This window comes from Macaca nemestrina, chromosome 9, assembly GCF_043159975.1.
Source record: "Macaca nemestrina isolate mMacNem1 chromosome 9, mMacNem.hap1, whole genome shotgun sequence".
Taxonomy (NCBI): Eukaryota; Metazoa; Chordata; class Mammalia; order Primates; family Cercopithecidae; genus Macaca; species Macaca nemestrina.
This window is the reverse complement of record NC_092133.1, coordinates 3,175,132-3,196,728: the sequence shown is the minus strand read 5'-3', so window position 1 is coordinate 3,196,728 and position 21,597 is coordinate 3,175,132. Positions and strand designations below refer to the sequence as shown.

At 48.8% G+C, this 21,597-nt stretch overlaps 1 long non-coding RNA gene across 1 annotated transcript; it reads left to right on the top strand.

Moving 5' to 3' along the window:
* The first annotated feature begins 12,578 nt into the window (after positions 1-12,578).
* LOC105470794 (uncharacterized) lies at positions 12,579-18,871 on the top strand. Its single transcript, XR_011607573.1, has 3 exons — positions 12,579-15,827; positions 17,529-17,692; positions 18,039-18,871. It is a non-coding gene; the product is annotated as an uncharacterized lncRNA (long non-coding RNA).
* Positions 18,872-21,597: the final 2,726 nt, after the last annotated feature.

The window sequence follows — 21,597 nt, the reverse complement described above, 5'->3', positions numbered from 1 at the left end:
CCTCTTCATGCAGTGAGAAACTTTCTGACTGAAATTATTCTTTGTTAGTAAAATTGTCATTTCTGCATTCATTTTCTCCATCTGTCTCATAGATACCTATCCATCTTTTTAATTTTAAACATTCTTTTTCATTTGTTTTAGGTATGGAGGTTTTTGTTTTTAATTTATCTTTTAAATAATGCAACAGTTTACAATTACTCCTTTCTACTCTATAACATGTTTGTCATTTGTATTTGTATTTCTGTTCATGATGTCTGTTTTTTCTTGTTTTTTAAAAAAATTATAGACAGTATGTCTTGTTTGCCTTTCTTTCCTCAAATGATTTGTAAATCTAAAATTGTGCTAATTTAAAAATCTTCGTTTAACATAGTTTTATAATATAGTTTCTTAATATACTTACTAAAAGGCACTAATATAACTTATAGTGCCTTATGTGTAAAAGCCAGATATTGAGCACCTTTGCTTTTCCTGCTGCATTTGCCAAATTTCATTAATTTAACATGGATTGTAATTTCTTAGAATGTAACATTCCTTATTTAACAAAGCCTCTTTGCATACATTTTTATAAAATAATTGCAAAGACAAGTACAAAGACTTATTAATTAATTTTGATATTTACCACTTGTTCTTTAATCCAATAACTCTCTCTTTTTGTGTCCTTAATTTTGATTTGTCTCTTGGTTGCCTACATGGCGGAGTCGTGTTTCTAGGCGAAGCACAGTTTCTGGGGGCATGCTAGTGTTCTGTTATCTTCTTGGAGATTCCCATTTTGTGAGTTTGAAAATCTGTGGTCAGTTTTTGTGTTCTGTCCTATTAACTTTATTCCTCTTTTCTTATCCCAATTCTGGAATATTTTACCAGTTTCTTCCCCCACCCCCTCAATGATATCTTTTTGCACCACGGAGTGTGCTCTCAGCCGCATCCCGCGTGGATTTTAATTTGCCATTTTGGTTTACCTTGCGGTTTCTTCATCCTTGTACCTGTTCTGTCTGGTTTATTGTAACATGCTCTCGAATCTATGGGAAACCTGAAGTTGCTGTTTTATGACATATTCTACCTTCCTCTGTTGAAAACATAGTTCAGCAGACTTTTTCTTCCAGATGCCTATGACATTATTCTTACTCTTGCTGGCTACAGAATTTCACCCTGAGCCACATGTTGAATTGTTTTCTTTGTTTTTCAAAGACAAAGAGACTGACTCAGGCTCAGGTTAGAAAATCCCAGAGGGCCACCGGTTGCTGCTATGGAGGGTCTTTGACTCACAGGCGGCACTAGCAGGCCTGGCGCCCGTGCCCACTCCGCCTCAGGCCCTTCACAGGCCATGGTTTTCAAACTGGATCTGTACCTCCCTGGAGGTTCCAGAGGGCTTTTCAGAAACAAACAGAAACATTCTAAGCTAGAGGGGCTTCACCATCCCATTTTATCTACAGCTGTGCCTGTTACGTAGGAGCTTGTACTTGAAACTTTGCTGAAAATGTTTGGGACCCATTGCATCAGGAAACACACTGAGACTCCTTAGGCATACCCGTGTGGGGACATTGCCTCTTGGACAGTCAGCAGGATTGCAAGAGGGGACATTGCCCTCTGTACAGCCAGCAGGATTGCAAGAGGAAACATCACCTTTGCACAGTTGGCAGGATTGCAACAGGGACATCACCCCCTGCCCAGCCGGCGGGGTTGCAAGAGGGGACATTGCCCTTTGCACAGCCAGCAGAATTGCAAACCTCCTGCAACATGGACACGGGGGCCCCATGCAGCCATGCTTCTGATTTCCCTCCATTCTCTCTGCCTGGCTCCCCGGTGAGCACAGCTCCAGGGGTAGAGGCTCATTTCAGCTGCTGGGGAGCAAAAGTGTGGCCTCAGGGGTGAGAGGAGGTCAGAGGGGAGGGGTGTGCTCTGACATGAGAATCCTAAGAGCCACCATTTCTCGATTGGCATGCTTTGCTGATTTGCGGGTGATGGGATTATTGGCAGGGAAGCAGCGGCAGTGAGGGCCTCTGTTTGCTTTCCGGTGAAGGTGGCAAGTCATGGACACTGATGTCACTCCTTCAGGTGTCCTTTGACCTTCTTCTTTTGAACAATACTTGAATCGTAACTGAAGGTCATAACAGAAATGATGTCCTCATGTTAGTAGCCTCCTGGTTCCTACTCCAAGGCCTGGGTTCTTTTCACTAAATGCCTCCTTGGTTCTAGGGTAGATGCAGAGTTTTCCTCCAGTTGTGTGTTTTTGTGGTTATTTAAAGGAAGTTAAGAAATATTTCAATGCATTTACTCAGATATCCTTCCCATGGATTTTTTAAAAATCAGAGTGACTTTTAGGTAATTTGAGTGTTTTAAGCATCTTGTGATCTTTCTTGGGAATGGAGAATTTGTGGAGTGTGTGACCTCAGGCTGAGAGGTTGACCATTCTCCGCGAGGCTGACCTGCAAAGTCACACACATGATGGGATGCCTGACCTGGGTCAGACCTGTGCTCGGCTCTAGAGGGACATGGACATGTAGGGGGACAATGGGGCCGCTCTGCGGGAGGTGACAGGTACCACTCAGCACAGCCCATCAGGAATTCCCGACGGAGCATCTCCTCCTTCTGTGAGGTGTGGTCACGGAGGCTTTGGTGTTCCTTGCCCGTGGTGGTGGAGAGAGTCGGCTGGGTGGTCAATAGGATGGGGAGTGACTGTGAGGATGTACACTAGGTGGAGTGGGGCGGGGGGGCCTTTGGAATGGCTGGACCAGGAGGTCCTGTGACCCGCCCAGCGGTATCTCCTGGGTGTGGCCTCCATGAAGCAACAGCAACACTTACTGGGCATAATTTGCTGCTCCCAGCACCCCTGGAGGCAAGTGCCATGCCCTCCTCACTTTTGGGATAAGGAAACTGAGGCTACCCAAAGTCACACAGCTGGTCAGCAGGGGGCTGAATGCAAACGAGGCGTCCAGCTCCAGGCCCTGAGCTATTGAGGGTGTCACTGCAGTGGCTTAAGGAATGAGGGCTGGGCTGAGCAGCCATTTCCATTACTGAAAATCAGGGAAATGAGAGACCATGCTCTTTTCTTCAAGTAAAATGATTAAAAACCTCTTTCGATTTATTCATGGAAAGAGACACAATTTTGTTCTAAGTGGAGGCAATGGGGACTAGAGATTTTCTGTGTAGCCAAAATAATCTCATTTCTTCATCAAAATGTGTCTCTTCCATTCACTTCCAGCTGTAGTAATGTTATTACCACCCCTTTAATTTCTCTTACCTGTGTCCTTTAAAAAAAGTTTCACTGTTGTTCAGAGTAAAATGAGATGTGCATTTTATTTTGAGAAGCCAACCACCTAGGGTTTAAACAAGTGATTGGGAGCGAGGCAAACACTGGCACCTGGGCAATTATGCCCACAGCAGAGAGCACGGTGGTTTTCCTGCAGAAGGCATAATTGGAGAGTTGAGTTTTTACCTCAGGTCTTTGCCACTGTGGTCTGATGTTATTACACCTTAGACGAAGCCCCCTGCTGTCTTTGGTTAGAATTAGAAGACTATCTTATTTAAGAAGAGGTTGCCTTTTGCATCTTCTGTACTTTGAAATAAACTCCAGCTTCTTTTTTGCATAAACGGGCTCTTACTCTGGAACCCATGTGAAAAAGCACCGGACTTTTCCTGGAGAATATTTGGGATGTTGGCTTTGTGAGGCCACTGAGCTAGATTGTGGAAAAATACACAGTGTGAAATGTTTTGTCAGGGCTTGCTTTAAATAATTACTGCTATCAAGGTCAAATGGGATTTCGCTTGAATTAATTAAAGCTACAGGGTCAAGACTAGATGCTCTGAAATTATTATTTTCTCACCTTTACCGTTCTCTGTGGGCATGGAGAGACTCCAATTAGAGCCTCAGTGAATGGAGGGATTTGTGTCTGTTAAAATTAAGATTGCACAGAACTGGACAAAACATCTGTTAAATTGTGATTAGCCAAATTTCCCAAATTTCATTTGGACTGGTGCTAAAAGAACACATTTGCCAAATAATGATCAAGACAGATGCTCCAATTACATGATCATATTTGCAAAAACAGTTTATGTAAAGTCAGGATGTCATTCAATAAAATGAAAACTAAGTGACATGTGGTCCTGTTTCTCACCTTAGTGAGCAGCAGAAAATTGCTATAACTTGCCTGGGTCCCTAGAAAGCATGTGGTATTTTCTGTTCTGAAAACAGTATTTTCATTGACGATCATGGTTTTGATTGAAATCTCCTCAAGAAATTACTACAGATCTGACTGGTAATGTAAAATAAATGCACGGAAACAAACAGGAATCTCATAACATTTAAACTATGGGCGCAGCGTCCAAGTCTCATGAAATGAGCATCAAGAGAGGCTGGTAGCTCATGTCAGTGATGCATAATGCAAATTGCATTTTAATTCAAAACATTAGCGTGTGCTGTGGCCAGCCTGCCTACAGATACTGGAGCTTCCTCCAGTGACACCTTCCGGGGGACTCAGAAAGGAACTATTTCAATGGGGTGGTTGATTTGATGCCATTTGTTTCTCAACCCCACCATCATCACAGTGGGAGTGGGAAGAGGTCGCAAGAGGCTCTGCATGGTCTCAGGCTCAGGGTCCCACTCCAGCGCTCAGAAGAGGCCCTGCAGCTGCTCCCCTAGGCCTTGGGAGCCTTGATCTCTGTCTCTGCCCCGGGACTGAGGATGCACCCCTGTCACCCAGGGTTGTTCATAGTTGAAAGGACCCCAAGGGAGGATCTCTTGCAACTGCGCAGGGTCATGGTGCATCCTTTTGTGGGAAAATGTAAACCACCTGGAAGAGACAAATGAGCTACCATGTTGACTGCAGAGGAGTGTGCCAGCCTGGCTGATGGCTGTCTTCGTGACAGGTGTGGCGCTCAGCCATGGCCTCCTGCCACCTGTCAGTTTTACCACAGTCATGGGCAGTCCTGGCAGAGGAAGAAGAGGCCCACACTGCTGGCCCTGAGACCCACTCTCTTTCCCCAGTGCCTACGTGCCTGCCATCACTAAACACTGCAGCTCCTTTCTGGGAGACTTCTTCTCCTCGGTAATGCCAATCAGCTCTTGTGACCTGTTCTCACGGTCATCTTCTAATGGGCTGGAAAAATGGATCCATATGTTCCAGCACCTGCCATCCCAGCTTACAGCACTGTGCGGTGATGGTCACATCCGCAACAGCCACAAATGCTGTTATTCTATCGGGGTAGACAGTGCTGTCTCGGGAGGACAGAGTCCTGGAAGCAAAGGGGGACTGGTATAGTAATTGTGACCAGGGAAGAACAGGAAGCCTTCCTGGCAGAAGAGCCACCTGAGGCTGGTTTTTTTTTCTTTTTCCTTTTTTTTTTTTTTTTTTTTTTGAGATGGAGTCTTGCTTTCTTGCCCAGGCTGGAGTGCAGTGGCACAATCTTAGCTCACTGCAGCCTGAGGCTGGTCTTAAGGCACACTGAGTCCTTCTGCAGCCTCTACCCTCACCCCGCTCAAGATGCAGCAGAGTTGTGGCTTTTCCTTCCCTCAGCGATATCAGAATTAGATTCTGGCTCAAGTTTGATTTAAAAAAAAAATCATTTATGCTAAACCAATTTCAAGGGATATGTTTTAATTAAAGGCATTTGACTACTTTTCAGAAAATGAGAATTAAAGCCAATTTTCAGTCCTGAGCTCACTTGGCTAAGCTAGCCAATTCTGGTTTCATGCACTATTTCCACAAAGGGCTCAAATTATGATTCGGCTTTACTTGGTGGGCTTTAGGGCTTCCGTGTTAATAGGAATGAAGTCCCGGCTGCGTTTGGAGGTAATTAGATGGAGAAAAATTACCCGGGCTGTTTTGGCGTTGGTCAAATATTTTGAATATGTGTTCAACAATGATAACTTCATCTTAATTTCTGCATTAACAGGTGATTAATATTATGGATATAAAATTTTGCTCAGTGAAAGAGAGTGGCAATGAGAATGTAGGAAATTCTGAGTCAGGAAGGAAGGAGCCCAGAAGAACTGCATCGTAGGAGGTTTCTTCTAGGTTGTGGTGGCCTCTGAGGCGCTTGCAAAGTGTTCCTCTTTATTTTGTCCCTGATTTCAGAAGTTTCCTTAACATCTGTACCTGGGCTTCTGAGAAGCATTGTCATGGGGGCTCCTTCCATTCCGTTTCCCCCACCCCAGCCAGAACGAGTGCCCTTCCCCTCTCCTCCACTCCACGTTTGCCCCAACACCACCAAATCACCGTTACCCACTGCCCCAAACTCCCAACTTTGTTATTCCACTCAGAGCTCCTGCACAAATTAAATCCTACTGCTCTGCTCCATTCGGGGGTTCCCTGCTCCATGAGTTTGTGGAAATACCAGGGGGGCTTCATTTTGCTGTCAGCAAAGTGATAAGGAATGACTCAGCCCACTGTGTGGAAAGAGAGTTAAACGTGATTATGAAAGACTGGTATGAACATCAAATGCACACATGTGACCTTGATGCACAAATGATTCTGGAATTTGTTTTGCCGCCTCCTGATGGAGAAAAGGTGGACTGTGCAGCCCGTTCTGGGTCATGGAAAGCCCTGCCCAGGCCCATCATACATCCTGGGCTCTGGGTACCCTTGTTTTGCAGCAGGGTCCCTGCCCCCCGCCTTGCATGCCTTATGCAATTCTGAGCGGGAGGAGAGCTGCATTGGAGTGGGATTTCACACCGATTGCTGGGAATTTCCCAATTTCTTTGCCTGCAGGATTTCATATTTAAAGACGGAGAGTTAATCAAGGATCGATTTGTAGATCTGCCTCCTGGCCGGGCGGATCTCCACCAGGCTGGAAGTTCGTCTGTGGAAAGCCTAAGCTGCCTGTTCTCATTTGCTATGGTCTAATGCTTATGTGTCTCCAAAATTCATGTGTTGAAATCCTAATACCCAAAGTGATAGTATTAGTAGGTAGAAGGTGAATTAAGTCAGGATGGCAGACTGATCCGTAGGATTAGTGCCCTTATAAAATAAGCCCAAGGGAGCTTGGTCATCCCTTCCACCGTGCGAGGACACACCATCAGTCCTAGGAGCCAGGAAGAGGGCCTCCCAGGACCATGAATCTGCTGGCACCTGGGTTTTGGACTTCCCAGCCTATAGAACTGTGAGAAATAAATTTCTGTTGTTTATAAGCCACCCAATCTATGGCATTTTGTTGACAACCAGAACAGACTAAGATACCATTTTCATAGGAATGATGTTTAGAAATGGGGAAAGGATCATCTCATTAATAAATGGTGTAGGAAAAACTTGATGTCTACGTGCAAAAGAATGAAGCCGAACCCTTATCTTACACCTAATACAAAAATCAAATCAAAATGGACCAAGGATGTAAACATAAAACCTGAACGGCAAAACTTTTAGAGGAAAAAATAGAGGGAAGTCTCCTAGACATTAGTTTTGTTAATGATATTTTGGATTCACATAAAAAATTCAGGCAACAAAAGCAAAAATAAATAGGTGGGACTATGTCAAATTTAGAACTTCTGTACGACAAAGGAAACAATCACCAGTGGAAAGGCAGCCTGTGAATTAGGAGAAAATATTCACAAACTGTATATCTGATAAAGCGCTAATAGCTAAAATATAGGGAACTCCTCAGCAAAGAACATACAACTCCATGGAAAACAAAATCAAATCAACAAGAAACCAGACACAAACAAATAAACGGATTCAAAAATGGGCAAAAGACTTCAATAGACGTAGTGCTGGTGAGGATGTGGAGGAAAGGGAACCTTTGTTTACTATGGGTGGAGTCTACATTTGTAGCGATTACAGAAATCAGCGTGGAGGCTCCTGAAGAAACTGCAATGGGAACTACCCCATGATGCAGCAGCTCCACTTCTGGGTATATATTCCAAGGAAATAAGATCAGTATGTTGAAATATATCTGCACTTCCAAGTTCACTGAAGCACTGTTCATAATGGCCAAGACAGATAGGGAACCCTCCTCAGTGTCCACTGACAGAGGAATAGATAAAAATGGTGGTTTATACATACAATGAAATCCTGGTACCCTTAGGAAGAAGGAGATCCTGCTGTTGGTGACAACATGGATGGACCTGGAGGACATTACACTGAATGAAATAAACCAGGCACAGGAAGAAAAATGCTGCAGAATATCATTTATGTGCAGAATCTTAAAAAAAAAGTTGACTGCAGAGAAGCAGAGAGTGGAGTGGTTGGGGGTCCAGGGGAATGGCGGAGGAAATCCACGGAAGGTGAGAAGTCTAGAGTCTAACGTGCAGCCTGAGGACTGTAGCTAATAACACGGTATTGTAGACTGGAAATTTGCTGAAAGAGTAGACTTCAGGTGCTCTTACTACAAAAAAAAAAGGGAGGTAACTGTGGAAGGTGATGAATATGTTGATTTTTCTGACTGTAGTAGTCATTTACTCTGTGTGTATATGAGAACATCGTTATATACCTTAAATATACGAAATAAATACACGGATGAATGAATAAATGAATAAGATCATGTAAAAGTCTCTGATGTGAGATCAGCACCCTCTTTGGCCTGTGCTGACTGCTGCTCCCACAGTGTGGTGTGCATCTGCCTTCCCTGGGGGACCCGACCTCCCTGGAGACAGGCTTGTCTAGTTTGCTCCCTCCTGGCTCTGGGCCTCAGCCCCTCTCCTGACACTTGGCAGTCCTCCTGTAGAAACTATGCCATAAGGACCAGCCATCCTGCAGCCCTGCTGACGGGGCCGCCAGACCCTTTCCAGGCTGCAGAAGGCACAGGCAGTCCTTTGGCCAGAGAGGCTCGGTTCACAGACATATGACCACCGATGGAGAAGACGGGGAGGTCTGTAGAAGTGAGGACGTGAGAACCCCATCTCACGCCTTCTGGAAGATGGAACCCTTGGAAGTCCCCCCGCCCCACCCCTTTACCTCCTTGTATGAAAGGAAGGATCTACGTCAAGTTCCAAGGCTCACCCACCAGGCTCCACTTCTGTGAAAACAAGCGTCCTCCTGCGACAGGGACATCTTCGGTGTCCGGGGTCTTCCTCCCCATTGTGTGCTCAGCCTGCCCATTTCCTCCAGTTCCTTCTACTTCCAGGACAGCCCTGCCTACACCTTTAGGCGGGGTCCTGCCAGGAGCGAGCGTCTCTGCTGGGTGCTTTGTGCCAGGATGTGGCGCTGATGCCAGCCTGGCCTGATCAGCTTATCGGTGCTTGAGAGGAAGCAGGGCCAGGACAAGACCCCCTGGTCATGGGTCACTGGCAAATTCTGACATCTGCAGGGAGCCTGGCATTGTGCTTTGGAGCCACAGGGGCAGATTAGTCATCATCCTCCAGAAAAACAGAAACCATACGATGGACAGGAGGCGGGATAGAGGAACCGGTGACAGGTAAGAGGAGATGTGTTGGCGAGCTGGCTTATAGGACGATGGAGGCTGAGAGGTCCTGCACTCTGCCATCTGCAAGCCCGAGGGCCAGGGAAGCCAATAGGTAATTCGGGCTGAGAGGTGAGGCCGGGTCATGAGGGGGCCCAGGACACACCTCTCCTTCTGGGGACAGAGGCCAGGGCACCGCACGGTGTGGTGGGTCTGGGGTCTCTAGGAGAAAGAGCTCGCTCTTCCTGTACATTTCATTCTGTCCAGGCCTTGAGGATTGGTTGAGGCCACACACTTTGGTGAGAGTGTATGTTTCTTACTCAGTCTACAACTCAAATGGTCATCTCTTACAGAAGTGCCCTCACAGACTTTCCCAGAAAGCACGTTTTACCAGCTGTCCAGGCATCCTTCAGCCAGTCCAACTGACACCTACAATTCACCCTCACAGGCATCACACGGGCTCTGCTCTGGGCTGGGGAGGTGGAGGGTGAGGAGCTCCTTCCCCAGGTGACTTGGAGCCAGGAGGCTGCCCACGCGAGGGGACAGGGGACGGGCAGTTGGAGAAGTCACATCTTGGCCTCGTGCTCAAGACATATGAGCAGGAGCTCGGGCTGTTGCAAAGTCACATCGGTTTCCTGTACTAGGTTCCCATCACCCTGTCACCATCCCAAATGGCCCACGTGAGCTGTGCTGATTTGCATTTCGAGGCATGGCCAGATCTGCAAGGTCAGAGACCAGAGGGTCAACTGTGGACACCTCCTGGGGCAAAGCGACAGGCAGGCCACGTCGCTTTAGCTTTCATCTTCCTGTGTTTCAGATGAGAAGAAGAAAGCATTAGTCTCCTTTCGGTTAAAAAATAAGCAACAAACAAAAACCTTGCCTGTAGCCTGGCAGCCTGGTTAGCCGGTGCTCCTGCTCCTGTCCACAGGGCTCCCGGGCGGCTTCCGCACTAGGGGCCGTGTTGCTGCAAGAGTCCTGACGTTCAACGCCTTCTCCCTCTACCAAATTACCCACAGACGAGGAGCAGGGTTTGCTGCCAATTAATTCACAGAATGAAATATTTTGTATGCAAATCTAATTTCTTAACTGTCAGCTCGTATTTGCCAATGTGGCAAGATTTTATTTGTTTCTATTATAAAACCAAATCCCTAAAACTCTAAGTTCTTAATATTTTGAAATTTCAATTATCCGCCGTGATTGTATCTCTATTTATGGTCGCATTTGCATGCAGTGAGAGCTGGCGGTAAACAAAAGTGACGTTTGAAGCGGGGAGAGCGAGAGCTTGATATTGCTATTTGCCCAAGAAAAGTCATTTTCCTTAAGTGAGGCAGAGGAGGGTCGGTTAGAATATAAAGGTACTTTGAGAGCCTGGTTGTGAGTGTGGGCAAAAGCCCCGCTGGGATAATGACCTTGGGTTGGGTCGTGGTGTTCTGAGAGCACACTTGAAGACCACACACAGCCCCCGGGGATGGCCGCATTCATCAGCCCTGAAAGGTGGTACTTGCCAGAGTCCCAGGCTAATCAGTGTCTCACCAGATCTTTCAAGTTGTGACATTTGTGTTATTGTGGTTTAGAAAACACTTGGTGTCTTAGCATGCAATGAAATAAGGTGGGGAGGTCTATGCTGCTATAAACAGAGGGTGTGCCCTGCCTCCGTTTAAAGCAAACAAAGAATGAATATTTTAAATCCTCCCTGTTCAGCATACAGCCACAAAGTGAGTGCTTACTTGCTGTCTGCTTCATTCACTCAACCAACATTTGTTGAGCACTGCTTTGGGGGCTGAGGGTCTGGGAGAAGCACTGCAGCCCCCTAGAGCAGAGGTCCCCAACCTTTTTGGCACCAGGGACCAGTTTTGTGGAAGACAGTTTTTCCAGGGATCGGGGGAGGGAATGGCTTCAGGATGATTTAAGTGCATATTTATTGTGTGCTTTATTTTTATTATTATTAGATTGTAATATATAATAAAATAATTATATATAACTCACCATAATGTAGAATCCATGGGAGCTCTGAGCTTGTTTTCCTGCAATTAGACAGTCCCACCTGGGGGTGATGGGAGACAGTGACAGATCATCAGGCATGAGATTCTCATGAGCATGTGCAACCTGGATCCCTCACATGCATGGTTCACAGGAAGATTTGTGCTCCTATGAGAATCTAATGCTGCTGCTGATCTGATGGGAGGCGGAGCTCAGGCGGTAACAGGAGCGATGAGTGATGGGAAGTGTCTGTAAATATAGAGGGAAGCTTCCCTTGCTGGGCTACGGCTTACCTCCTGCTGGGCAGCCCAGTTCCTAAATACCGATCTGTGGCCTGGGGGTTAGGGAACCCTGCCCTAGAGGAGCCCACACTCTAGTGGATGTGGCCATGCAGACCCTCATCCTGTCCTCATGTCCCATGTGGGCTGGGGTGAGGGTCTGTCATGTAAGCAGGGCAGGTGGCCAGTGCTGGGGTGGATGGCTGCTGTTCTATCTACAGACTGGGTGAAGAGCCTTCGAGGATAAGGTGATCTTAGAGCAGATATTTGTTAGATGTTTGCACATTTTAACTGTTGCAGTTTAAGTCCATTAAATGCACTTATCCAAACAAAATGCACTTAGGGCAAAGCTATAAGAACAATCAGATATTGTTTCCAGAAAGATTGAGCATGTCTTCATAGTGTGTACCCTTCATTCCTTCACGTTCCCTCATCAGGACATACACGCAGGGCCAGCTCCTCTCACCTGGGAAATGAAGGTGAGGGCTCACAGTGGGATTAGCACAGGCTGTCAGTGATGAGGGTGGGAGGTTGCCCCAAGCGCTGGACATCAGTGGAGAACAGTTGTCCCAAGGCCAGACCCAGTGTCAGCAGGTGGGCCTGCAGGGGTCCCCCCGGGCCAGTCTCCCCGCCCCCACCACTCCCCAGGCCATGGGCAGCAGCACTACCTAAGTGAGTCAAGGGTCCTTACCAGGATGACACAGCTGGGAGGTGAAGGAAGGGGCAGAGAAGGGCCATGGAGAAGGTGTCCTGTGGACCCAGGGGAAGAGAGCCCCCGGGCCAGTGGTGGGCACATCTGTCTCTGGGCCTCCCTCCAGGGGATGCAGACTGGGATATGGCAGGGACTAGGGCCTTGAGAGTTGGTGAGGGATGTCAGTCAAATGAGCTTCCAACCTAAAAGGCACTGTCTCCCTACATACGAAATTGAGGAGCACGGCCGGTTTGAAACATTGCTGTGTACCCCATGAATATGCACAATTATTATTTGTCAATTCAAAAAATAAAAATGTGGGTGTGTCTAGGCATTTCTGTGTCTTATGGGAGACACTAAAATCAGATTCATCTGAAGCCAGTTCCAAAACTCTTCTTTGGGATACCCCCATTTCATTCTTGAGAAACAACAGCAAAGCCAACTAACCATCATTTCTCCAGCTTTCTTCAACTTCCTACCTCTGCCAGGGCCATGTCATTCCTTCAGCCTGCGACATTGCCCACATAAAAACCCCCAGGCCCCTGCTGCTCTCACAGGAACCGCGAAACCCAACTGGAAAGGAGGAGAGAGCCCAGCAGAAGACAGAGGGCTCACAGGCAGGTACTGCACCCTGGCCTGGGCATGTGGCTGCGATGAGGCAGTGGAAGGCTGGGGTTGAGGCTTCAGAGGGGAAACCGAGTCCAGGTGAGGATGAGATTCACCAATGTGTGGCTCTGGGAGGGGACTCATCAGGGTAGAGCAGAGGAACGGATTTTCATGCTTTGCCCCTAGAAGGCCGTGCCACGAAAGCGGAGTTCTCCCAGGTGCAGGAAAAGCGTTGCCAGCAGAGATGGAAGAGTCTGTGCCTTCCATTGTCAAGAGGGAGTAATGGAGGAGGAGTGGGAGAGAGAAAGAAAGCAGAGGCGGGGCTACGTAGGTGAGCAGTGACGTCTTGGGTGGGTACGTGTGTGAACTCGGAGTCTCGGAGGAGACCAACCTAAGTGAGGGAGGAGTGAGGCAGGTTCACATGCTCACCCTGTGCACCAGGGCTATTTTGAGCACATTCAGAGGCTCCTTTTATTTTACGAGGGAGAGTGTAGGTAGCGCTCATCACTTCCATTTGATAGTTGTGGAGATGCGCAGGTGGGCAAAAGTTCGCTAGAGGTTCCTCAGCTCACAAGTGGGAGAGGCAGGATTCCAATCCTGTTCCTGGCTCTTTATTCCTGTGCCCGAGAAAAGTGAGAGCAGGAAGACCTGGCCCCTTCTCTTGCTGGCAGGTGAGACCAGGGGAGGATGGCCAGTCCCTCATGCTGTTGCCTGAGTCCCTGGGACCAGGGGCGATAGGAGTAATATCCTACCACCTGGAGCAGTAGGAACCTGTAGGGGGACAGAGACGCCCCGCCTAGCACTTACTTTGCCTGAGTCCCCGGGACCAGTGGCGATAGGAGTAATAGAAAGTCCTGGAGCCGTAGGAACCTGTGGGGTAAGAGAGACCCCCCCACCTCACACTGACCTTTTGCTCAGGCGCAGGCCTCCGTTTTACGTGCTTTCTGACGTGGAGTAAACATGGTGGGGTCAGTGTGTGCTGGACCCGGATGACCAAGAGCACACAGCATTTCACTCTTCCTCAGGCACTAGCCTCAAAATGTGCACCCCTTTTTAGATAACGATGGTCCTCTTTGCTTGGCTTATAGCGGTAGCTATTTGGGGGATTAGGGATAAACCAGACTTAAATCATATTAGCCCATCTTTCTCCCAGAGAACTCCTTACCAGGTCATCTGGGATGCAGAGTGCAGTGTCAGTAGTTTAGCTTGCAGGTTGCTGCTGCTTCTCATCCCTAATTTTCCCATTGGTGGGAGCTCAGCTGGGGGTGCACTTTCCCAGAAAAGTGTGAATTAGGTGCATAACGTGATTCCACCGCTGCCTTCTAATGCAACTGTTGTGGTAACCCCAGCGGAAAGGTGAGAGGGGAATGGGAAGCGTCGAGGGGGCTGCGTGCCTTCTGCCAGGGGAGCAGGTGATCATGAAGGCAGGATTCGGGGAGGGTGCCAGGTCCTATCCCCAGGGCCAGGGCTCTGCACCGCCTCGGGCCTCTCGCCACTCACCCACTGAGTCTGACCATCCAGGGCAGGATGAGTGCTGTGGTTTGAATATCTGTGCCCTCAAAAACTCAGGCTGAAATTTAATTCCCAATGTGGCAGTATTGAGAGGTGGGGCTTTAAAGAGGTGATTGGGTCTCATGAAGGATTAATTCAGTCACGGATTAATGGATTATTGGATTAACAAATTGATGGATTAGTGGGTTATCATGGGAGTGAGGCTGGTGGATTTACAGGAAGCAGAATAGAGACTTGAGCTGGTACGTGAGCACACTCAGGCCCTGTCCGTGTGATGCCCTGGGCCACCTCAGGACTCTGCAGAGAGTCCTCACCAGCGAAAAGGCCCATACCAGATGTAGCCCTTGACTTTGAACTCAGCCTCATAACTGTAAGAAACGCATTTTGTCTTCTTTTTAAATAACCCGGTTCCAGGCATCCCATTACAAGCAACAGAAAACAGACTAAGACAGTGAGCACGGACAGAACTCATGGTTAGCTTCTGGGGTGCTGGTGGTACCCCAGATCCCTGGCAGCGTGTGTGGCAGGTGGAACAGCTTCTCCTCCAGAAGTCCCCGTGGGTCATGACAAGGGAGGGATGGCACTCCCAGCTTTGGGCTCCTGGTCTGTTTGAAACACTTTGATTTTCTCGGACTGAGCTCCTGTGAGCTCAGGATGGCTTCTCCAGAACATTCTGTCTGACTCCGAGACGTGGAGGAATCTGGGAAACCCAGCCCCCCTTTCCGCAGAGACCCTGCGCAGACGTGACCTCCTGGCTCTTGCTTGTACCCCCTCCTTCTCCCCCAGATGCTGCCTCCACCTCCCTCTGAGCAGGAGACCCTGGGTGGCGCTGGGCGTTGTCTGGAGGGACAGGAGAGAGGAGGCTGGGACCAGGGTGAGTCTTTGAGCTTGTGGAATAAGTGGGGTGGCAGATGGTGTTTTAGAGCAAATGGGAACCCCAGCTGTTCAAACAGATAAACCACAAACAAAGCCTAAGTGGCATCACCCAATACAAGTTGACTTCTTTCTCGTGTCACTGCTCCATGTGAGTTGGGGGGTGGAGGAGGCTCCACACAGTCCTTCAGTGCCTCAGGGGTCGTTCATCCTAGAGGTCATCTGGCATACTTCACTGGTGAGTGGGACTGGAAGAGGGTGAGGGACCTCTTAGAGGGAAATGTGGGTAAAACCTGGGATTGGAGGCTCACTGTGGTCCACATTTGACAGGCCAGAGCACAGCTGGGCACCCTGCCTCATTGCAGCAGGATCTCAAGGATGGAGAGAGCACAGGTGTGGTGGCTCATGTTTTCTTCTAGAATTTAGGCTCATCGTTGGCAAAGAGAAGAGCTCTCAGGGCAAACAGTCCTGGAAGGAAGAAAGCAGAGTCCATGGCTACTTCCACCTGGTGCACATCCTGCCAGCCTGAGCAGAGCCGGTGGAAGGAGGAGAAGGACCAAGTACGTCCCGGAAGAGGAATTATTTTATGTTGTTAATGGAATGTTCTTTTTTTGTGTTTGTTTTGTTATTTGAAATTTTCTTTAGTAATTTTCCAGGCTCGGTATATTTCTCTGTTTCACTGTTTTTCCTCTGTGCGTAGATTACATGTTTTCAATAGCATCTGCTGTGAATTTTAATTACGATGCTTTGCTCAAAGGGGGGCCTCACAAAGCAGCCTGAGTCCTTAGTGGTCCAGAGCCACATTGATGGCACAGACGGAGGGCTGTGGAGTGTCAGGAGACCTGGAACCAGACAAAGGAAACGAGCCAGCAACGCTCCCCTTGCTCACCCGCCTCTTTTTAAGAGGCCTCTGCAGCAAGGGACTACCATGCATAAAATTACTTTTTGGTGTTTGTTTTTTTGCCAATAATTGTCCTTTGGTTCTTTAAGGCAACATCACAAAGCCTCAGTAGCTTTTAAAGTAGCAATTGTGGGATTTGTAGCTGGGCTAAATGGAAAATGCAATTCAGTGTTCAGTTGTTTCAAATTGCAAAAATAAGCTTATGGGATGTCATAAAAATTGGGCTGTTATTACTTATTAGCCTACGAAGACTTTCCAGAATCCACTGGAATTGACATGCACGGATTCCCGGAGGTTTGCTGTGCTGTCATCAGTGGAGTTTGTTTGCTGGTTAGTACTGAAGCCTCGAGGGTCCTCTTGGGCGGAATGAGTCAGGCCAGTCCTGAGTGTGCCCCAGGGTCTGACAGCGGGGCAGTCCTCTGGCTGGACAGGCATGGGCAGAGCCTTCGGCTCTCATGGAGCACGTTCCTGAAGTCCAGAGTGTATCTCTGCTCCTTTGTCATCTGAAATTAGTACCATGGTTACATTTTATTTCAGAAGCAAAACTACGGACTGTAAACTATAATTACTTGGTAATTATTTGGCTGTTGCTGTAAGTGAGCCGGGTGCTGAGAGAAAGAGGAAAATAGCTCCTTGGAGCCCTTGGGGCCAGGCCAACTCTGAGCATCTGGGCTTTCAGGAGGGAGGCCTCGGCTCTGCCAGCAGATGCCCTTTGGGCATGTCCTGGAGGGGCAGGAGCAGGCCACGCAGCTCTTGGGAGCCTGGGCACTGTGTCTGCTAGGTGTGTGGCCACCTCCTGGCCCCACAGCCTGCAGAAGGCATTAGTGTTTGCCCCCAGGGGCTGGGATGGCACCTGAGTCATTGGTATAGCCCTGGCCCAGAGCAGGTGTCAGGGAATATTTGTCAAACTGCATTTGAGTTCTGCACAGCCCTTCTTAGCCAGGTCCTCAGACTGACCCCGCAGCTCTCGATGGCGGTGAGCACGACGCCGCTGCTCTGGAGGCAGCCTAGGAAAGCATTCAGCACACCAGGGACTGGGTGGGCGTCAGCTGGAATCACCCGTCCTGGGCTCCCGTGCCTCCTGCTGTGTGGGGCTCTGCAGACCCTGTCTGATGTGACTTAATACTTGCCAGGTCCTATGCACAAGGACTTGCCATTATCTTTTTTTAAATTTAAAAAAAATTTTTTTAGGTGGAACTTCGCTCTTGTCGCCCAGGCTGGAGTGTAATGGCGCGATCTCAGCTCACTGCAGCCTCTGCCTACTGGGTTCAAGCAATTCTCCTGCCTCAGCCAGTTGAGTAGCTGGGAATACAGACACCTGCTACCACGCCTGGCTAATTTTTTTGTATTTTCTTGGTAGAGACGGGGTTTTATCGTGTTGACCAGGCTCCAGGCTGATCTTGAACTCCTGACCTCAGATGAACCACCTGCTTCGGCCTTCCAAAGTGTTGGGATTGCAAACATGAGCCACTGCGTCAGGCCCATTATCTTCTTTTACAGCGGATGACATTGAGCCTCAGAGAGGTGGGTCATTTGCCTTTACCGAGTCTCACACCCGCCAGGACCCAGCTGGGATTGCAGTCCAGGGCCACTTGCTCCGGAGCTGAGTTGGTGATGACCTGGCTGCTCTGCCCTTCTGGGGGTCTTCCTGGGATCCTCTGAGCCAGCCCCACTTTCCTCTGTTGATCTCTGTGGGCAGCAAAACCCCCTCTGTATTTTCCCTGAGCTCTTCACTGTGGTCTCTCCACTCCTCTGGGCTTGGACCCCCACCTGTCCATAACCACCATCCCCTGCTACCTTGCCTAGGACATTCCCAATAATGCTCTGGAATTTGGGGGATGCTACATTATTTCCTTCTTGGTCTTTGCAGCTCTAAATGTGCCCGAGAGTTCAGGCGTGCATTCAGTTAGGAAGGCCTGAGCCTGTGCTCCCCAAGTGTCCTGCCTTCTCTTTGGAAGTTCTTCGTCTGGGGATCTTGCCTCATTACCCGAGGACTCCACTCTCTCTTTGGCCCAGAGGTGGGTGCTGCTCTCTCTGCGAATGCCAGGCACCAGGGGAAGCTTGCGAGTGACGACCCTCTTGCTTCACAGTGAGCTCTTTATAGGCTCAGTAAGTGGGTTTTGACATTTATCTCCCTGGCGCTGCCTCCTCAAGATGTGAGGAAATGAGGCAGGAGGGATTTCGGTTGGTTTATGCCTGGCAGCCGGGGGATACTTGAGCAATTCGTTGGTCTTTGGACACCGTGGCAGGGAACAGGGCTGGCTCTCAGGCTTGCCGGGCTGCAGCCTCCTGGAGGGGCTGTGATTTATTCTGTGGGCGGCATCCTCCTGGTGGCTCTGAGTGGGGTCCCTCCCTGGAGTCCATTCATGTGGGGTGGGCAAGAGCAGGTGGTGTTCGCACTGGCATGGGGCCGTCTTGGACTAGCTGAGCAACCTGTGAGGGGTGCAGGCACAGAAACGCGACAGACCAGGCTGCTAGACACTGACCTGCCCTGTGGTGTTTCAGCCGTCAGCCTCCTCCATGCTCAGGTGCAGGGCCCACCCCTACCTCCCGGCCACCGGCTCCTGCAGCTGGGGCTTTTCCAGGAGGAGCCCATGCTCAGAGGACAGCGGCTGCTGAGAGCGGATGCCCCGTCAGAATATATTCTTCTCCAGGTCATTTCCTTCTCCATGGCCCTGACACGAGTTCTCAGGACTCACCCCGCAAGTGTCACAGACGGACACTCACACAGGGCACGGGGTGGTAGCTTCTGGAAAAAGAGTGGCTCTTTGTTCTGATAGCCCGGCTCCCTTAAACAGTGATAGTCACACTGGGGTCCCTGTTCTTGGGGTGCATGTGCTCCTGATGTCTCCATTCTCAGGGTGTGTGTCCTCCTGGGTCCCCGTTCTCAGGGTGCATATGCTACTGGGGACTCCATTCTCCGGATGCATGTGCTCCTGAGGCCCCCGTTCTCAGAGTGCATGTCCTCCTGGGGTCCCGTTCTTGGGGTCCATGTCCTCCTTAGGTCCCCGTTCTCAGGGTATGCATCTTCCTGGAGTCCCCATTCTCAGAGTGCGTGTCCTCCTCTGGTCCTCGTTCTTGGGGTGCATGTCCTCCTGAGACCCCATTCTCAGGGTGTGCATCTTCCTGGGGTCCCCATTCTCGGGATACACGTCCTCCTGAGGTCTCCATTCTTATAGTGCATGTGCTCCTGGGGCCTCATTCTTGGAGTGTGTGTCCTCCCTGGGCCCCCATTCTCAGGGCGTGTGTGCTCCTAGGGTCCCCATTCTCAGGGTGTGTGTGCTCCTGGGGCCCCCATTCTCAGGATGCATGTCCTCCTAGGGTCCCCCTTCTCGGGGTTCCTGCGCTCCTGGGGTCCCTGTTCTCGGAGTCTGTGAGTTTCTGAGGTCCATGTGTTCGTGAGGTCCTTTTCTCAGGGTCTGTGAGTTTCTGAGGTCTGTGTTCTCCTGGGGTCCCTGTTCTCAGGGTCTGTGAGTTTCTGAGGTCTGTGTTCTCCTGGGGTCCCTGTTCTCAGGGTCTGTGAGTTTCTGAGGTCTGTGTTCTCCTGGGGTCCCTGTTCTCAGGGTCTGTGAGTTTCTGAGGTCTGTGTTCTCCTGGGGTCCCTGTTCTCAGGGTCTGTCAGTTTCTGAGGTCTGTGTTCTCCTGGGGTCCCTGTTCTCAGGGTCTGTGAGTTTCTGAGGTCTGTGTTCTCCTGGGGTCCCTGTTCTCAGGGTCTGTGAGTTTCTGAGGTCTGTGTTCTCCTGGGGTCCCTGTTCTCAGGGTCTGCGTGCTGCTGGGGCCCTGTGCTCCTGAGGTTCCTGTTCTCAAGGTCTGTGTGTTTCTGGGGTCTATGTGCTGCTGGGATATCTGTGCCCTGGGGTTCCCGTTCTCAGCATCACTGGGCTCCAGGGATCCTTGTTCTGGGGGCCTGTGTGTTCTTGGGGTCCCTGTTTTCGGGGTCCATGTGTTTCTGGGGTCTGTGTGCTCCTGGAGTCTATGGGCTGCTGACGTTCATTTGTGTCTGAGGGTCATGCATTCCCGGGGTCATGCTGACTTTGCAGGTGAGCATCTGTACACATAGACTACTTTAAAGAAATCAATGTCTATGCCTTCCACATCCTCAATTTCTCCTTAACCTGACCAGCCTGGGAGCTGCAGTTACTCCTCTGTGTTTGCTCATCTCCTACCTTGTATAGTACAAGCAGACCTGGGCAGGACCCCCACCACCCTGGATTTTACCCCAATGCACACCCGGGTTATGAAGACCAGCACCTGGTCAGGGGCAATACGAGATAACACTGACTACTTTTTGACAACAAATGCTCCCAAGGACTGGGCTGGAGTCCTTTGTGAAAATCCAATGGTTCAAGACAAAGACCTAGTCCTAGTCTGGCAGCTGCGCTAATAAAATAAGTACAATTCACTATCATTGAATGATAGCTGGATATGTGGTTTTAAGCGTGAACCTTGGAAGAAGTTCAAAATATTTCGTGATAGAACAAAACTCCATTCTGACTTACACATTTTTGGTGAACAAGTTTTCTCAGTTTATACATTTATTTATAAAGCAACAATAAGTTGGCTAGGTGTGATGGCTCACGCCTGTAATCTCAGCACTTTGGGAGGCCTAGGGGGCATGGATCACTTGAGGTCAGGAGTTCAAGACTAGCCTGGCCAACATGATGAAACCCCATCTCTACTAAAAATACAAAAAATCAACCAGGCGTGGTGGCACGTGCCGGTAGTCCCAGCTGCTCCAGAAGCTGAGGCATGAGAATTGTTTGAACCTGGGAGGTGGAGGTTTCAATGAGCTGAGATCACACCACTGCACCACACCCTGGGTGACAGAGTGAGACTCCATCTCAAAAACAGAAACAAAAACAAAAACCCACAAAACACAAGCCAAAACAAACAAACAAACAAACAAACAAAAAACCTCACAACAATAAAGGAGAAATAGAATCAATCCTTGGCCTAAGTCCCAATCGAGCTTTAAGTAGTAGTGTCATTCAAAGATAAATAAACCATCTGGAAAAATCAGCCCCATCCATTTCATTAAATGATACACTGCTAATAAAATTTTAGTTTTAAGCTTAATATGTATCTATCACAATGTAGATAACATATTTATACTGCTTTGATTAATTTTATACTAGTAGTCATGTAGAAAACTTCAATCCAGAAGACAATTTTCTCAACATTTAATGTCTTATGTTCACTGGAAATTCACACACACACACACACACACACACACACACACACACGCATGCACACACACACAGTGTCAATATTTACGTGCAGGGAAGTATGATAGGATGACGGTTTCAAGCATAAACATTTATTTTGTTGGGATAAAATTCTATAGAAGAAGAGGAATTGAAATAGATGTTTAAGAGGAAGAAATATGTACAATTTTCTGGCCGTAAAAGTAGAACCTGTTGTTGAATTTT